The sequence below is a fragment of the Suncus etruscus genome, chromosome 10, assembly GCF_024139225.1.
Source record: "Suncus etruscus isolate mSunEtr1 chromosome 10, mSunEtr1.pri.cur, whole genome shotgun sequence".
In the NCBI taxonomy this organism is placed as follows: domain Eukaryota; kingdom Metazoa; phylum Chordata; class Mammalia; order Eulipotyphla; family Soricidae; genus Suncus; species Suncus etruscus.
In genome coordinates this window covers 73292619-73311214 of record NC_064857.1, presented here as the reverse complement: position 1 = coordinate 73311214, position 18596 = coordinate 73292619, and the positions used below count along the sequence as shown (strand labels likewise).

The window sequence follows — 18596 nt, the reverse complement described above, 5'->3', positions numbered from 1 at the left end:
AGTTCTTCAGTCTCCATTGTCATCCATGGGGGTCCAGTCCACCAACTGGTCTATTTCTTGCATAGCTTCTCTCTCTCTCTTTTGCTTTACAACATCCACAAAGCCTTATAAATACTGCCCATCTATGTCCAGTATCCAGGACAAGGCTATAATTTAAAAAAATAGGAACAATAGTGGCCTGCAAGCCATAGTTTGAGGACCCCTGCACCAGACTATGAGGAGAAATCGATAGACATAGAAAAAAAGGAGAGTCAGAGAATGTGGCACACATCCCACTTATGTGAACTGTGGGCCCTTAGATGAGTTGGCTACTTAGCAGAACAGGCAACAGTGGCAAAAACACCCAGTAGGCCAGATAAATAATCCTTGGCAAGGCCTCCCAATTCTAACAACAAGATGTGTTCTTTACACTGACTGTATAAAATGAGGAGGTACAGTAAAAGCATCCCATATACCCCTCAACCCAGGCCCTTTGCCTGGTCTGTATTGTGAATTGGGGGACAAAAAAAATAATCCTTGGCAGGCCACATGTGGCCAACAGGCTGTAGTTTGAGGACCCCTGCTCTTAAGAAAATATTGTATGTTTGACAACATTTCTGAGTCATTGAAACCTAAAATTACCTACCGACTTATTTCTTACTATTTTTTAAATGTTGCCTTTTCAATGTGTATTTCATAGACCCCCATCAATGAAGTTCTCAATTCCCAGAAGCCAAAAACATTCCTAACTAATAGAAGCCCTTAGTTCAGAGATATGTGGTTTGAGGATAGCTACACAAACCCACTCCCAGTTTCGCCTTCTTTGTAAAATGTGTGCTAATGATTATAGCCAAGAATTTGCAAAAAGGGTCTTATAATCAGAATATTTTCATATAAACCTGGAGCCATTGATCATTATGTGATCAACTATCAATTATCACTTAGCTGTATGAGTTGAACTAAATCATAAGGAAAATCAATCCTGATTCCTTAAAAATTGAATTTAAATGATGCATACCCTGCATATGTGTAAACATAACAAAAAATTTTTTTTGTTGTTTTTTGGGTCACACCCGGCAGCACTCAGGAGTTACTTCTGGCTCTATGCTCAGAAATTGCTCCTAGTAGGCTCAGGAGACCATACAGAATGTGGGGATTTGAACCACCGACCTTCTGCATGAAAGGCAAATGCTATCTCTCTGGACACCCAAAATTATTATTTTATATGGATTATGGGTTGGTCATTCATATTATTCTTTATTATTTAATGGCAAATGCATTATGAATCAAACAAAACCCATATATTAGCCTTTCTAGTGTAGCCTAAGCCATGGACAAGCCATACATTCACAACTCTGCCACAGAAATAATGCTTCAAAGGTATGTCGGGGCAGGGGGAAGCCTAAGACCCTTTAGAGGTCTTTTTTTTTTTAAATGTCCCCTCCCCAAATCTACAATTATTTCATTTTATCTAACCCTTCCTTCCATTAAAATAGACTCCTTTTTTCATTTTGAATACATTCTTAGTAGTCATTAATTAAAGTTACTGACTGGGTTTTTTTTTTTAATATATTACAATAGATATTAGCCTCTCTACTTCTGAGATACTATGGTAACTGGTCATCTCCACTTTGTCACTTGCTCAATCAACAAATTCTAATACATTCTTTTTTTTTTTTTTTTTCAGAATAAAGACTCAAGTTTAAAAAGGTGAGGTCTTGGGGGTTTGTTCTTTTTTCAGTAACAGTAGAAATGAGAGTGTTCCAACAAGAAGATGAATGTGTACCCCCTGAGAAGGGAAGCCAGAACTGTTGGTAGTCCCTTCTCTCTACTCTGTCACAGGGAAAAAAATTTATATGAACAAACCATTTTGAGATTTAAGAGAACACCTTGTCTTTATTGCTGTAGTGCTCACTGGATATTTAATTTGATATTTCTTTCTGTATTGTTGTGGTGTTTCAATTACCTTTTTCATGTCCTCTCTCAAACTGAGGTTGAAAGCCTCTAGAAGGACTCTGCCCATTTTTAGCTCATTTGATTTTTTTCTTTTATTTATTTATTTATTTATTTATTTATTTATTTTTACCCCATTCTATTGCTTTTATTTCCTTCAAACAAAACCACATAACTTGAATTATCTAGCCCCACCTCTCAAATAGAGGGGGAAACAAGGGAGGGTACCAGGACCAAACAGATATATGATCACTAATAGTAAGCTAGACAGAGGGAACCACCTATTGTAGCAGCCCGGGGGTGATGGTGGGGGATATGGTTGCAGGAAGGGAACGGGGATGGGGGGAGGACAAATTTGGTGATGGGGATTCCCCTGATTCAATGTTAATATATACCTAAAATACTACTGTGAAATATATGTAAGCCAATATGATCAAAATAAAAAAAAAAAAGAGAACACCTCAATCTCATTCTTCTGAGAACTTGAAAATGAGAGAAAAAAAAGGAAAGGAGAGACTGTCCTTCCTCCTTACCTTGCCTTGCCTTTTGCATTCAGCTGGTCTTCTGGAAGAAACACCAGATAATTATCTGGAAGAAAACCAGATAATTATTAAAACATGATATAACTTCTTTGCTAAAACCCGAGACCCCCAGGACAGTGTTCAACACAATGCAGATAATAGGTGGCTTGTGAATGTATATACAAATGAATGGAAAGCAACAGTTATCATCATCATCAGGGGGCTTTATCAGGTTACTGCCATTATATATAGTAGACGTTAGCTTTGCACATTTTATTTGGGATACTTGCAAGATACGTGGTCTTTAATAAAATCGAGTATTCTGGTCTAGTTTTTAAGGTCTAACTAAAAAAGCATCACCAAATGTAGAGCTATGTCTAAATTAAGTCTTATTTTAAAATTGCATTTCAAAAGCCATGGAATCAGTCTCTAATTTGGAGGTCTCAACCTGGTGACTGAGGGAATTATTAAGCCCCTATTAAAGAGATTTCTGAAGTGAACACATGGGCTTAAAGATGTATCCACTGTGTTGGGTCCACTTAAAACTCTAAGAAAAATAAGTCCTAAGACAAAGCACCTGATTTTCTGATCAAGCATTGTATTTGTCAGAATAGATGATTGGGGTAGCACTGACAGAAATTTTATCACATTTAACATTTGTTCATTTCACACTTCAAGCTCGCTTCTCGATCGCAGAATTCGTTTCATTGGCATTTGTCATATCTCGGCTATCTTCTCTCACCACTTTGTAGATGGTGGCTTTTTTAGGCGACTTTTTCTGAGCTGGAGATTTTTTTTCCTAGGATGCCAATCCAATCTGGTATTTCAAAATGCCAACACCATTGGCCCTGCTGGAAACCGATTAAACAATTTCTATGCCTAACAGCTCTTTTCAAGTTGCTGAGTTTTTGATTTTCATTTCTTAAGGCTAAATTTTCACACACACAAAAATTGCCCACTCTTTGCATGCAAATGAAGCAGTTTAGAAATGGAAATTCGAGCACAGTGAGCCCTGCATTAATTTACAAATCCATGGCATATTTAAAATATTTTTTCAAATTGCTTCACACGTTGGGGGTGTGTGACGCATCCATCGCCATTTAACTTAGTCAAAGTTATTTTGCTGATAAACTTTAGATAAGTCTAAAGAAGGCATCTTAGGGAGAACTGTATTATCTATTCTATTATGCCTTTTCATTCTAATCAGATGGAAGCAAACTGGGTGAACAGGAGCTCACTGCAAAACCAAGACTTGCTCACCTCAGTGAGTCTTTTGAAATCAGAGGACAAGAAGAGAGTGAAATCCATGTTCTCAGGGCAGAAGTCCATGGAAGTTCAGATGTCTGTGTCAACAACTCTGTGTTTCAACTGCTCAGTTTCTGGTTCCTGTAAAAAGGGGACCCACATCTAACTTCACAGCTCTGTAAAGATAAAAATAGGTCATCGCCACTAGTCTTCAGCAAAGTATATCCTAGCTTTCTGTTGAATATTCGCAAAAGAGTGTACATTTGGCTCAAATGGGGCTATTGAAGGAAAAGGCTTTTTTTATCTTTTCATGTTCTTATGGTTCTCAATGCCAGCACATTTAAGATTTGACATTTCTGAGATTTTTGAATTTAAAAGAAGTCTTCTATTTATCTATCACCCGAGTCCAGACCAATTCTGATTCCAGCCAGACTTGAAAACGATAGTATGCCATACCAGATAAGAGTAATTATAGAGTCGTGAAAAATAATATAGTGGCATGGGTGCTTACATAGAAAAATAGTCTATGGAACTGAAAAGAGAGCCCTGACAAGACCCATAAGTATTTGAAAGATGTGATATTACAAATAAGAAGAAAGAAACTCTCAATCCTGGTGCTGGGGCAATGGCTTAGCAATAGGGAAAAAAGAAAAGGAACCATCTACCACTTCCACCTTTCACTGAAATTTATTTCAGTGATATCAATGACATATGGAAAAAACTATTTGACAATAATTAGACACCCCCCCCCAAAAAATAAAACAAGAGTAGCATTTTTGTGACTTCAGAATAGGGAGAGACTATTAAACCAATCTCACAATATACCCCAAGGAAAGCTATCAAGAAAGAAATAGCAATTGATCTAACCCTCTTAGCCTCCATCAGAAGATGTAATAAAGTAAATACAATATAGAGGTCTCTGGATAATTATAATTAATGAAAGGTCACTCTATAGAAAAGCAAAGACTTCAATGACAATTTGGGGGGGGGGGGGAATCCATGTCAAAAAGGAACAGAAATAGAAATAGAAAGTAGTTTATCATTACATGGAGAGCAAGACTTATTAGCCACAAGGAACATGCATAATAAAACTACAAGGTGATATAATACATAACCATCAACTAAGCAACAAGTCCAGGTTGACTATTATTTCAAAAGTTAGGAGACATAAAATAAAGAATAGAATAAAATAAAAAATAAAATAAATAGAATGAAGTATTCTTCTGTACCTGGCTGGTGTGAGCAAGCAATTTGCAAATGTTGTTTGTTTGTTTTTGTGAGCTATACTTTGCAGTGTTTTGGACCTATTCTCAACAGTGTTCAGCAAACCATGTGGTATCTGTGATCAAACCTAGGGCTCCCACAAGCAAATCATGAATGTTAGTCCATGCATTGTATCCCATTTTAAATCCCCATCCCAAAATAATCACCCCTTTGTTCCTTCCATTTTAGAAAACCTTTTAGCATCACCCAGTAAAATTAAACAAGTACATAGCCCACAACTGAGCAATGAGGAAACTTCCATGCAGGTTTACTGGAAAGCATGTTTAGAGCAGCACTGCTCATCAAAGCCAAACAAAAAACAGGAGAATATGTGGATGAATGAAGACACATGCAATGGACACTGGCTTTGAACATTATGAGTTATCCGTGTCTGTTCTGGGCTTTAGCCCCAAAACCATGTGTGGTCATCTGAGCACCAACAAAAGTGATTCCTAAGCACAGAGACAGGTTTAAGTTTTGAACACAGCCAAATCTGACCCAAAATAAAAACAAAATAACAAAAAGATGGTTGAACTCAGTGGAATTTAAAATGTATAGCAGGCAATATTACAAAAAAAGTTTTTAAAGAAAAGAATATACAGTATTTTTTAATCTAGATTTCCAGGACAAGTGAAATTCAATAATAACACTGTTTAGAAATGTTTATATTTTGTAAAGAAAAATAAAAGATGGTTTATTTAAAAAATTCAGGTTTATAAAGCCAAAAATGTGACTCAATGGGTTTAATTCCCAACACTTTCTAGACCCTTGAGACCTGCAAGAAATCACTATTAAACACCAAGTTGGACGTAGTCCCTGAGCACTTCTGGGTGTGGTTCAAGAAGACCAATAGCTCCAAAGACAAAGAAATAGGAAATATAATGAAGGGATGTTATACACATAGTTCAAATGCATTAATGTTATTTTTCTTCCTTTTTGTTTTCCTAAAAGGGGCTCTTAGAAAATAATTACCACCTTCTTACTCTATCCCACAGTGACTTTTCTTAAATAGTATGTGATTTCCAAAACAATGTTTTGAATCTAAGTAGATGTCCTATAATTTACATGGCAGGGATGAGAACATGAGCTGGTGAACAACATTGAGAAAGCAGGTAGATGCCCATGAACAAGGATTCTCTAAAGTATTTCTTTAACTCTCCATAATGGCATAGGCTGAAAAAATGCAAAGCTATTTGATAATTAGTTGCCTTTTTTTTATTTCCCAAGCCTCATTTTAGCAACCATTTCAAAGGTAATGTTTGGGGAGAAAAAAAGTATCCACAAAACATCTTGTTCTGGAGTTCCATCTGAGCAGTTCGTGAGAAAAGGTGCTAAGGAAGTATTTTCTGGGAAAGACTAAACAAATACACTCATGCACTCATGTATGTATTTGTTTAGTCTGTGATTGTTAGACCATATATTTCTGTGTGGTCACTAGAAATAATAAATCTGCATTTCCACAAAATTTAAATGCATATTTTTTTGTTGCTGGTTCAACCTATCTGATACCAGGATGCATTTGCAAGGACATAAGTGTGTCTTCATTGGACAGGTTAGCAGCATTGCTTTTTTTCCTTTCTAGAAATTTAGGTTGACCATTTCTTAGAGTCTCTGTCCAAGAACATGGAGCTCCCAAAAAGCTGAAGGTGAGAGGGAAGTAGACCCAAAGAGAAGATCAAATGCTGCCATGCCCTTATAGGAGGGAAGGTTGGGAGAAATAGTTTTTTTAAGCCAAAGTATTGATAAACATTGGTTTTGGTGTTTCTGTGTATTCTTCCTAACACACACACACACACACACACACACACACACACACACACACACACACAGTAGATTACAGCCGGACCAGAGCTGTGATGGCTTTCACTGAGCAAGAAGGAAGCAGAAATCAATCCACACATGCTTGCCTGTTGGACGGAACCAGCAGCATCTAAGTGCACTAGCAGGGCACAGTCTGATGGGGCCCAATCTGCTGGCACTCAAGGTTGAGATAAAGGGATCCTACAGTCCTAAGAGAAATCAAGATATTTTTTTTATCCCTTCTGCTTCCTTCCCTGTAAAGGAAACTGAAACAAAGAATAACTGAAGGGTAAAATACCCGGCTGGCACAAGCGTCGCTCTTTGCCACCTGGCCACTGAAACCTCCAGGGTTCCTGCCAATGTCACGCTTTCTTTTTGCTCGATGAAACGCAGAGCTGGAGAGAGTTGCAAGGAAGGGAGCATTTTTCCTCCACTGCCCTGAGACAGGATCATTTCCTGCCTGGTGCTTTTCTTCTTATTTGGCATTTGAACTTTGAAATGATTCGGTGATGCATGCTCAGATGCGGCATGTGAGGACTGCATTGGCAGAAGAGGGAGCCTTTGTTCTTACCCACTCACCTTTTTCTGCGGAGTTTCCCACTCCTGATGCCTCGTTTATGACTTGTTGACATTTATCTAAATTTAGCGAGTGTTTGTGCTACTATCCAAGGAGTCATCAAAGGTGCAGCTGCTCTAGCTCGCCAGGAAACCCCCACATTAGGGGGCCAGCTCTCTCTCCTTCAGGACGATTTGCTCAGGAACATTCCTCTGCAGGAAGAGAAGAAATGTTAACTTTGAAATTAACTGGCTAGTGCTGCTCTTTCCCCCCTTTAAGGGAACTGGATGAACTCATATGTTATTCTTGGTTGGCTGACAAGCCAGTGAGGATGTTGTGTTTTGTTGGTTTTTTTTTTTTTTATCGTCTTTATATTGAGTTATATTTGGGTGTTTTTTCCTCTTTTTTCCAGAGACTTCTTTCTTCATTGTGTGGACATATGACCTTGTTTTGATGTGTTCAGTGGCCCTAGCTAGGAAACTTGAGATCATCCCTTCCTGTTCCTTCTTGAGTCATGGTTTAACTCTCAAATATGTATCTTGCTTCCTCCAAGTCTTCAGAAATATGGTCATTTCTGGATACTCAACAACTCTCCCATAGCTGCCACTCTACTACCCTAGAGATACTGCAGAAAGGACCAAGAGAAGACCCTTCCTTCTTGACACCCACCCAATGAGTCTAATGAACAGTGTACTAAAGTCTCTATTCTACAAGCATCTCATTATAAGATAATATCACCACTGAGTCTTGCCTGTACTCCCAACTGCTCTTTCATGGAAAAGAAATGCTCAAAGACATCTCCCTGATTCTGCTCATCCTTATAAATACAAAATATGTCTTGTTACACACTTTTGGTCTTGGTTTTCAGATTTGTAAATTAAGAAAAATATTGCTCTTTCACTTATCTTCTCCCCACCTCCCACTTTTTATTTTATTGAAGCAACTTGATTCATAATACTGTTAATGGTAAGGATTTCATACCACTGTCCTGGCCTATACTCACATCAAACTACCATCTTCCTCCCTCAAGGTCCTCTCCTCCTTCATAGCCCCTTAGTTGATTTAGTTTTATAATCCAATACTCAAGGTCTGTTGCCACTTGCCCTTCGTTATTCCCCTACTACGTTTCTTTACAGTCCACATGTAAGACAGATCATACTGCATTTGTTTCTCTCTCTTTCTGACTTCACTCAACATACACTCTAGTTCCATTTACACAGCAGTAAATTGCATGATTTAAATTTTTCTTATAGCTGAATAATATTCTATTGTATGTTTAAACAGTTGCAGCCACTTGGGTTGCTTCCTCATTCTTGGCTATTGTGAATAGTGCTGCAATGAACATAAGAGTTCAGATACCTTTCTGAAATAATATTTTTGAATCCTGGGGGTAGATGTCAAGGAATAGGATTTCTAGGTTGAATGGAAATTCACTTCTTAATATTTTTTATACTTCTCATTATTGATTTTCATAGAATTTGAACCATATAACATTCCCAGTAATAGTTTATATAGAGAATGGGCATTCTCCATTCACCCCTGCTCTAGGGAAGCTATCAACGAAACATCTAAGTTTTTTTATAACACCACCTGGAAGCAATCTTCTACCAGGGAAGACCCTACCACTGCTCTGACATCAACCTGCTCAAAAGGGACTTCCCTTAACACTAAGAAGACTTGACAACAACAACGACCTGCTTACAGGACAGGGCTCTCTGCATTGCCCTTTAATTGTGAGGTGAAACTAGAGGACGCTCAGCACCATCCTGACTGAAATGTAGGATATGCAGATTCCAGGATCTTTAATACAGAAACATGATACCAACAACAGAGACTGTGTGAAAAATAAAAGTGTATTGGCATTACAGACAAGGACTTGGATTGGACAAACTAGTTTGCCTGGAGCCTAGAGTTGGTCTTATGCCAGGAAACTTCAGGGGTAGGGTCTCCTTGTATTTAGGCCAAGGCTTTTCCTTTCCATGTCCCTCATATTTTGGTGGGCCTATGAAAACAATAATTGCCACTCTAATACCGTTTTTACTATGATCCTTTGACTCTAATCCTTAAGAAAAACAACCCACTTAAACTTTTAAGGTTAACCTAAAATAATATGCATGTGCATGGAAATGTAAAAAAAGTAATTTGCCTTCAATGTTTAAGGAGTTACGTAAGTTTTATGGCTTTAGATTGCTTTGTGTGCTGCTAAGAAATATTATGCATTACAATCTGGAGACTTGTGGGACAAAGTAATTGTACATGGGTTCTGTTTTATTTTTCTTAATGTTCTTTGGCTGAAAGTTCAAAGTTAAGATATCAGCAAGGGGACTTGTGAGAATTCTGTTTATGGGTGATTGTCCTTCCACTGTACCTTTACCTTGTTCTCTTTCTTTGCATCTTTGTTCTCATAATTAAAAATAAAAAATTAATTTAAAAATAGTTTATAGAGGTTATTTTTTTTCTCCACATCGACATAAGCACTAGTAGTGTCTTTTTTTTTTTTTTTTTTGCCAATCTCACTGGTGTAAGGCGATTACATTGGTTGTTTTAATTTAAATGTCATTGATTAGAAGAAATAAAAAGCACTTTTTTACATATCTATATGCCTTATATATATATATATCTTAAGTATCTGTTCAGGTTTTCTCATTCCTTTTTTGAGGTTGTTTAGGGGGTTTTGTTGTTTAGTTTGTTGCAAATGCTTTATGTTTCTTGGATTTTAACCTTTTGCCAGATAGTGATGGTCAAGTTTTCTCCGTGTCAACAGGATGCCTTTCCAGTCTTTCATTTTTTTAATTATTATTTCTTTAGTAGTACAGAAGCTTCTCAGTCTGATATAATCCCATTTGTTATTTTTACATCTCTTTGGTTGGCCGGAAGGATCATTGAAGATGCCTTGAAAGTCAGAGTCATAAAAGTCTGTCTATGTTTGTCTCGATATAATTTATGGATTTAGGTCTCATAGCAAGACTTTGATGCACTCTGGTTTTCTTTCAGTATAAATGAGATGCTAATTTGTTATTGAAAATGTATAAAATCCCTTAAGCAAACTAGAAGTAAACATACCTTTCTTAATCTAGTACAGGACAAACACAAATACTTGGAGTGCCGTATTCACTGCCACATACTGGGAAATTTTTTTCCGTCCTTTAAACAAGTTGCTTTAACACTTCTTGCAAAACTGGCTTCAAGGCTTTGAATTTTCTAAGTGTTGCCTGTTCATTAAGCTTAGTATAGTTTCTTTAAATCTGAAAATCTAGATAAAGGATTTTTGTCTATGTGTCTATCTAGATAAAGGATTTTTGGTGAGATGCTCATTTTAATGAGTTTTTGGGCTAAAACCCCTTAGTTCTCTTTTGGCTTGTAGGATCTCATTTGATAAATCTAATATAAATCTTATAGGCTTCCCTTTATATATTGTACATTCTTTTTTTGATCTTGCTACTTTTGATATTCTGTCTCTGTCAACAGGTTTTGTCATTCTCAATAAAATATCTCTCCAAGTTTTTGTAGTTGAGCCTATTTTCACTGGGATCCTATCTTAATTGGCTGACTATATTCCACAACTATGGAAAATTCCTAGATACAAGTTCTTGAACTATTGGTTCATGAAATTCACCTTACTAGTCTCAGGGACTTCGATAATTATTATATTTTCCTCTTTAACTCATCTTATCATTTCTTTTCAGATTTTTTTCAGCCTTCTGTTGTATTCTAGAGATTTTTTCTGGATCTCACCTTGGAGCTCTTCAATCTTTTCTTGAGCTGCTATTATTCTGGTGCTCAGAACATCTATTGAATTTTTATATCACTCTTCATTTATGTAATTTCTGATTGTAGTTTTCTCATTTGGCTCTCATACTTTCTTGTGCTTTGCTGACTTCCTGTTCCATCATCTTTGATTTTATTAAACATCTTTATCATGATGTCACTAAAGCGATTTTCTCAGAATTTTATATTTGTTGAACTTTCCATGTTATTAATTTTACTCAATAAATTTGGTGGGATTTTATGCATCTTCCCCATTGGGTATGCAGTATTCTTACTGCTCTGAGGGTAAATTTTTGTAGTCATACTCTTTAGGGGACTCTAAGGGATTAGACTGAGAGTTGATCTTTTCTTTCTCTGTCCATCTTTACTCAGTGATAGAAAGTAAAGCAGTAAAATTTGATGAGTAGTGCTGTAACAAATGACCAGGATATGTGGCACTAGACCTATTAACTTTGTGGAGGTTAGGTGTAAAGGTTGCCAAGACCTAGTCAGGACGGAAGGTATCTGTCTACATTCTCTAAAAAGAGGAGGGAAGGCTCAGATATGGCAGCTGGGTGAGTCATCTCACATGGAAAAGTGGGAAAGCAAGCACGTATTTAGGAGATATGGTGGCTCTGGACCTGTGCATATGGTGGAAGTTGGTTAGGGAGGCGTTTTGGACCTAGACAGAAGGGAAGGTTTCTGACTCCATTCTGAAAAGAGATCAGAGATGCTTTGATCTAATTTGAATTAACTTTTGTAGATGATGTGAGATAAAGGTTTGAGTTCATTTTCTTGCATGTGTTTCCCAACTAGTTTTCCAACACCATTTAATTGATGACTCTTCTTGCTCCACTTTATACACCAAGATTTTTTTTTTTGCTGAACACTAGCTGTGCATATAAATGAAAAAATATGGAACACTTCACACGTGATCCTCTTGCAGGAGTCATGCTAATTTCCAGTTTTAGTATATGTATTGCCAAAGTGAGCACTCATACATTTTTTATATTCAAAAAAAATAAAGAAGACAATTTTAGAATCAATTTCACAACCATTTTTTAAACTGATGGGAATCTGTCAAAGAGAAAAACTAAGCATGAGTGGTTGGGCCAGACAAGGTGAAGAAGAGTTTGCAGTATGAGCTGCTTTGACTGTAACTCCTTTAGCCCATTTCCATGGACTGGTGGCCACACCAGAGAACAAAAAACACAAGAATTCCCGGCAGTCTGCTCCATCATTGCTTTAAGACACACTTTGAAGACATGTGGTGCAGGGTCTGAGAGTGCAGACTGGCTGCAGGTTCAAATCCTGCTCCACCACTTAGGAGATGAGTCATAAGCCAGTTGTTTTAACCACTAGGTATCTCAGTTTTTACATCCGCAAAGTGATATTCTAAAGCATGAGATTTGGACTCATGTGTTAAGCCAGAATAAATCATCATAACCCCAGAACTTCATGAAACTCATAGGACATTTAGTGGGATTCAAAGTCATAAAAATGGCACTAGATGGAGATAATGCATTAAACAATTAGTTAGAGCTTCATTTGGATCAATTCCCGAGTCACCAATAGAACGATGTAGTTTGGCTCTGATATGGACACTATGGGTTAGAGTCACCTTGTGGATTTAAGGTTGTTGACCCAACAAGACTGCTCATACTCACCTCAGAGGCCATTCACAAAGACAAGGAGACCCAGATTAACTGGCTACAGATCTAAGAAGTCTCATAGTGCCCTCAGAATTAACAATTTTCTGGAATGGCTCACAGAACTCAGCAAAGCACTATAGTTACCATTAAATTCAGGACCCACCAAAGGAAAACAGTTAAAGGACAAGATTTGAATGGAAGATGGACTGACTTTGAAACAATGTATGTCTGAAACAACTCTCTTATGAACAACTTTGTAAATCAGTGTCTTAAGAGAAATTAAAATTTAAAAAATAAAATAACTGAGTGGACTTTATACAGGCCTTGATGACTCATTCTCATAGAATGGGACACATCTCCATCCCACAACACGGACATACCAGAAAGCTGAGCCATTTCTCTCAGAGCTTCCACTTAATAGTCCAAGTCTTTAAATCATGAATCACATGATTCTCTCACATCTTCTCTCCCCTTCCCAGATAAATATTAGCCTCTGTTCATAGAATTGGTCTTGGGGTAACTAATTGCCATCTGAGTCACCTTGATAGCAGACATTCAGATGAGATTCAAAGAGGTCTTGAATAACACTCTTTTCAGGGGGAACAAGGAGGAAATTCCAAGTAAAGAGTCATTGGTCCTAGGGGTCATGTAAAGGTTAATTGTGTTTCTTATTAGATAGCCCCCCTGTTCCCTAGTTACACATTCTGCCTTTTGAAGAAGGAGCTGGTGGACACTGGCAGACCATATCTCTCTTCTGCCAGCTGGCTCCTAGGCTTTGCCAAAGGGGACTGAGTTGGTAATGAAAGGCAGCAGGAGGGACAAGAGGCTCACTCCTGCATCTGCCTCCTGTTTTCTTCCTGTTCCTTTCCTGGATCTTCTAGCCTGAACATTCTTCCCACCTCACAGTTCCAGTTTTAAGTGTTGAATATTTCTCATGACCTTGGAGATACATCAGGACCTGGGCATCTCTTAACATCCCTTTGCCTACATGGAACACTGGGTTGCAGCCCATGGCAATGTTCCTTCAGCTCAGAGTCACCTCCTCCTTCAGTAGCCTAAGTGCCAGCTCTGCAGGATAGCATTTCCAAGGTCAGTGCTACTAGACTCAGCCAGCTGGTGCCCTCTCCTCAAAATTCTTAATTTTTCAAGAAAGAATTAGTACCACACATTGCATCTTCAATTTCTGCATTTTCATAATTCTGTCCACTGTGCCTTTTTTCCAAGTTTTTAAGGCCCCTTTTTGTCTTTTTTCCCCAATATCTCATTAGCATCTTTATGTTTGATTCATCCCATGAATAACTGGTTGAGGACTGGGGAGAGAGTTTAATAAGCTGGAGTGTATGTTTACAAGCAGCAATTTCTGATCTAATCTCCAGCATAGCATTATCCCTAGAAATTACTACCAATCACTGGGCCAGAAGAATATCTTGTTGATTACTAGGTGTGATCCAAATCCAAAATCAATATAATAATAATAATAAGATGATGATGATGATGATGATGAAAAAAATGAAAAAGAAAAAGAAGAGGAGGAGGAGGAGGAAAAAGAAGAGAAAAGAAGAAGAAGAAGAAGAAGAAGAAGAAGAAGAAGAAGAAGAAAAGAAGAAGAAGAGAAGAAGAAGAAGAAAAAAAGAAGAAGAAGAAGAAGAAGAAGAAAAAGAAGAAGAAGAAGAAGAAAAAGAAGAAGCAGAAGAAGAAGAAGAAGAAGAAAAGAAGAAGAAGAAGAAGAAGAAGAAGAAGAAGAAGAAGAAGAACAACAACAACAACAACAACAACAACAACAACAGCAGCAGCAGCAGCAGCAGCAACAACAACAACAACTGCAGGAACAAAAAGGAAAAACCAGAGAGAGATTAGGAATGTGAATCTATGGAAAGGAAGTATTGAAAGGTATGGAATGTCACCAAAGTGGACATATTGGTACTTAATAATATGGAATAAGTAGGCTCTCCTTGATAACCTATCAGGGGTCCTCATACTTTTCAAACAAGGGGCCAATTCACTGTCTCTCAGATCATTAGAGGCCAACCTGTAGTTTAAAAAACTATAAACAATAGTGGCCTGCAGGCCGTAGTGAGGACCCTTCCCCGAGACTGAGAGGAGAAGTTGAGAGAGAGAAAAGGAGAGGAGTCAGAGAGTGAGGCTCACATTGCACACATGCATGCTACGGCCCAGGATGAGTCAGCTGCTAAGCAAGACAATCAGCAGTGGCAAAACACTCGGCAGGGCAGATAAATGTCTTCAGCAGGCCACATGTGGCCCTTACCTATGGCCATAAAACTTTATTGCTATCTCTCTCCCCCACAGATCTTGTTCTACTGCTTTTAGACAGCATTTTTTCCTATGATAAGTTCTCTCTTGTCAGTAGTGAAATCCTTGAAAGACCATCTAATGGCCATGATACCTGTATACATGGCAAAGAAAAGTATTAAGCACTAGTTCATGAACTGAGATTATGTTCCATTAGGTTCAGAATGGTCAGACTGAAGGGCAAAAGAGGTAGCTTTGGATTCTGGAGTTAAACTATGAGACAGAGGACTTTCTTCATTGTGCATTCACTCTCCTCATCTGTAAACTATTTTCTAATGGATATATTAAACTCAATAGGAATCACAATACCACTTACCAAGAGATAATTTGAAAGCTAAGGATTTATTCACCTTGATATTGTATCGCTCAAAATAGGATTAGTGCCTTATCATTCTACCCATACTCCAAATCAACAAGGTCTTTTGCTTAAGAAAACAAAATTTTTTGTCTTTTTAAACAGAAAAAAAGAGAAAATTTTGTTTGGTTTATTATTGTGGTCCAGGGGTATTCAGGAATCACTTCTAGCAGGACATATGGGACCATATGGGATGGCAGAGATCAAACCCAAGTCAGCCAGCAAGGTGCAAGGCAAGTGCCCTACCAGTTGTGCTATCGCTCTGCCCTTCCCCCAAAAAACTAAAATTTTAAGAATACTTGTTTCTACAACTTGGCATAAACAAAACAAAGGAATCCATTTTATTCTGCCATTTATTTATTCAAGTGGTCATTAGACAAATGGTTTCATCAAGTGCCAAATTGTACAGAGAGATTCTACAGAGATTAAAGCATTGAATTTGTATTTCACCAGCCCAGGTTCAATTTTGAGCACCACATATAATGTTCTGAGCATTTACAGGGATCAATGCAAAACACAGAGCCAGAGGCACAGAGCCACTGAGCAATGCCAGATGTGGCTTACCACTTCTCTACACCCCCACATCAAGTTCTAAGCACTGTAATCCCTAAACTGTGTATTTTAAGAATATGTCAATTGAACATCTCCTAATATATCTTGTGGCAAATTATGCTTCTCTTTGTAGCATATACTATAAATTTTCTACAAATTATAAAATTACATTTGTTGCATGTTCAACCAACCAGATGGTGGAAACCAGGCCTGTCTTTTCGCACCTGCCTTCTCAGCAGAATAGCAGTACATGTAACCTCCCTGTAGTAGGTAAGACTATATCATTTCTAATAAATTAATTAAGAGAAAAAGAATGCAATAAAGTACTTCAAGCATTAATTATCCAGTGACCTAACCTGACAATAACATAATAATTTCATTTCACACATTTTCTTTAGAATTTTGTCACCCAGCCAGGTAGGTGACTGAGAAAACTGAAGCAACTGACTCAAATAGATTTAGGTAAAGAAGAAGAAGAAGAAGAAGAAGAAGAAGAAGAAGAAGAAGAAGAAGAAGAAGAAGAAGAAGAAGAAGAAGAAGAAGAAGAAGAAGAAGAAGAAGAAGAAGAAGAAGAAGAAGAAGAAGAAGAAGAAGAAGAAGAAGAAGAAGAAGAAGAAAGAAGTAAGAATTTGACTTGGAGTGGGGAGGAGCAAAGTGCCCTAGTATCTGGGGTGTTTCTTCAAAAGGCTGTTGTGAGCTGTCTGAGGATAGCCTTCAGAAGCACAGATACTTTCTTCTTCTTTCTTCTCCTATCCAATCCCAGAAATTGTGGTACATCTACACAATGAAATACTACACAGCTATTGGGAAAAATTAAATTATAAAATTTGCTTATACATGGATGGATATGGAGGTTATGAGTGAAATGAGTCAGAGGGAGAGGCATAGACATAGAATAATCTCACTTATTTGTGGCCTATAAGAAAAATAAAAGATAATCTGGTATAATATCCAGAGATGATGAAGACAAGAATTAGGAGAACCAACCCTTGGTAGGAAGCTTGCCACAGAGAGCAGTGAGTTCAATTAGAGAAATGAATGATCCACTGTGATAATGAAAGTTGGAACTTATCACTCAACCAAGACCAACTTTGTAACCATGGTGGTTAAATAAATCACTTATATAAAAACAGAAAAAATCCTCCCTGCTTTCCTTATCTGAGCCCACATAGCTGAGACATTCTGAGTATCTCTGCCCTCCTCTCCCCACCACTGAAGCACACACACACACACACACACACACACATACATGCACACACATGCACACTATACAAGGCATTGTGCAACTGGTATGTGCTTTATGTTTAAATCCATACATAGGCAACACATATACCTATGGTGCACACCATGCTTAAACCCATACATAGGCAGCACATATACCTGAGGCACACATGACCATGCAAGAACATGGACAGGATGTCTATAGACAAATTCATATGCATAAATACAGATTTACCTGAGTGCACATAATCAACATTATCATCATCTCTTCCCAGCAACCTTGTTGTTGTCATCATCTTATAGGAAGGAAAGAAAATTCTCTTCTTGTATAAGATCAAAGACTCCCCTCTTGTAAATTGAGGAAAACAGACCAAAGAGAGACAGAGCAGTGCTCTGCACCCGCCTTCACTGTATCCTCACAGCCTAGAATGTAACCCAAGTCATGAAAAAGAGCCCATCAAAGTGGACTCTGAATGTTTGAGGATACAGACCAAAGATATTTGGCTACTTCCAAGTGATCTTAACACCCTAGTCAGCCCTTTTGGCAGTGTTTAGGAGGCTACACCAAACAGGCCACCTTGTACACAAGAGCAAATGTACCTTTTATTCTGCTGAAAAACCCAACGGACAAGCCCACCCATATTTTTCAGGCATTTAGAGAAATTTATTTAATATCAAATAAAAATATTAAAAGTCCATTTTCATTATTTGAAATTCATGCTCACTCCATGTGGAACGCTGCTGGCAGGCTCAGAAAAGGGAAACCATCACATTGACTTTCCATCAGCATCAGCCTCCCCAGCTTTAGCCAGGAGGGCACTGTGGGACACAAAGGTGCAGAAAGGAACTGTGATCCTGTCTAGCTGAACAGCGAGGCAGAACACACCGGCTTCTTCCCTCTCACATTCCAACTTTGATTGAGAAGGTGAGACTTTTCGAGTATGGGTTTGGACGCAATTCTGACAATTTCCTATCTCCGAATGTCTGCGTCTCATTTCCTTCCCTGCAACCCCCCAGATCAAAGGGTCCCTTTTTGCGATGAGGTAGGAGAGACTGGCTGGAGTCAGATGAAGCTATCCGATGTGTGCACTAGTGATTGATGGGGATGCAGAAAAGCGTGTGATTTTATGGGCGGGAATGATTTCCCCCGCTGTTTAATATGTAGGCCCTGTCTCCTCTGGCTTCGAAGTGCCTTATCTTTCTCTTCCTACTTCACACTTTCCATGAGCCCTTCTGGTTTCACAGCGGACACATTGTAAATCTTCTCCTTCTAAGTGTCCCACATATGTTTCACTGAGAGTGTTTGTTTCTTTGATCAGCTTGATGTTTCTAATGTGAAAAAAATAATAACTTGGTCGCCTGACACTTTAGAAACAGGCAGGCCTACAGGAGTGGGGGAGGCCTGTTCATTGCAAGCACCAGGGGGAGGATCAGCAGCTACC

At 38.1% G+C, this 18596-nt stretch overlaps 1 non-coding gene across 1 annotated transcript; it reads left to right on the top strand.

Moving 5' to 3' along the window:
- The first annotated feature begins 373 nt into the window (after window positions 1-373).
- LOC126021181 (small nucleolar RNA SNORA51) lies at window positions 374-506 on the top strand. Its single transcript, XR_007499786.1, has one exon. It is a non-coding gene; the product is annotated as a small nucleolar RNA SNORA51 (small nucleolar RNA).
- Window positions 507-18596: the final 18090 nt, after the last annotated feature.